Genomic DNA, 1,341 nt, shown 5'->3' on the forward strand with positions numbered 1-1,341 from the left:
ATGTCTCGATCTCAATGGGGTCACCTCTTGGGCAACCCAAAAGATGATATTTGTTATCTTTACAATTAGGCAGGTCCCTCCGCAATCTCGCATAACACCCTTGGCCCAAGGTCATTTGTTTGGGGTGGGACCTTTTGGGTGAGGACTTTTGGGTGAGGACTTAGAGCCTTTTCTGCTCTCTTACTTCTTTTACTTGAAGGTGTTAAGCCACCAATAAATCTCCACTTAATTAACAAAATAGTCTAATATTTTTGGCTCTTAAAAGAGTCCACCAAAAATTATATCAATTTGTATAAGAATCAAAAACATTTAGTGGAACAATTTGCTCAAATGTTCTATAAAAGGGACTCATTGGACACTACCACTTCCATCCCTCACCATAACACTCCTAGGCCAACCATCTCTCTAATGCTCAAAACTCATCACCAACTTACTCTCTCCTCTCTCATCAAGAAAATTCAACAAGCCTTCATTTTGAGGTAGCAACAGCAACAATATGGCTACAGCAAGATGTTCATCAGCAAGCAGCTGTGATGATCACTTAGGCAGCAAACACCACCACCCATCCCCAGTGAAGATCATGGCCAACCTAGGATGGCACAATCGAGGTTGTTGGTGGTGTAAGAGAGAGATGATGGTGAGGGATGCTAGAACAATCTGGCATTGAAAGTAACCACACACCTGGGACCCTTTCATGGAAGTTTTTGAGCCACATGTCCATTGATTTGATATTCTGTTGGGGGCTGTGTAGCTTTACAGACTCTTCCTCTTGCCCAAGTAGGACAGATGCACCAGTCTTCTTGCCACTTGGCCAGACTGCAATTCTCCAGGAAGTTCCAAGAATTTCCCGTCATTCAACGATAGAGCATGTCTCTTACCCAAGAATTGACCAAGTGTCATTCATATCAGCATAAGGCCTCAAAAATAGCCAAAAATAGCTCAACATTCAGAGGGATGGACAAAAAACCTTCACCATGCAGATCCACAGGACCTGGATCCTGAACATGAAATCAGCGGGCTCAGTGTGAGCATACCTTCAGAATCCATCAAGAATCACTTCCATGAATGCATGAGTGTGAGGAGTCAGACATAAATCCCCTGCTCAACTACGAATGTTCTAGCTTCTAATACATATTTGGTCGCACTAGTCACACTTTATTGATAGATTAGTCACAGTATTGCTCAGAATCTCTCACCCAAAGATTACTGAAGTTCAATAGACAAGCGCAAATGAGGACAACTCTCACATAAACACAGCAACAAGATGATTAGGATACAATGTAAGCACAATATTTTTTTAAAGTGAGAGGGAAAGCTTAAATATAAAAGTGACGCTATGCT

Source organism: Lygodium microphyllum, chromosome 5 (assembly GCF_053477565.2).
Source record: "Lygodium microphyllum isolate KBCC chromosome 5, Lygodium_microphyllum_v1.1.10, whole genome shotgun sequence".
Lineage (NCBI taxonomy): Eukaryota > Viridiplantae > Streptophyta > Polypodiopsida > Schizaeales > Lygodiaceae > Lygodium > Lygodium microphyllum.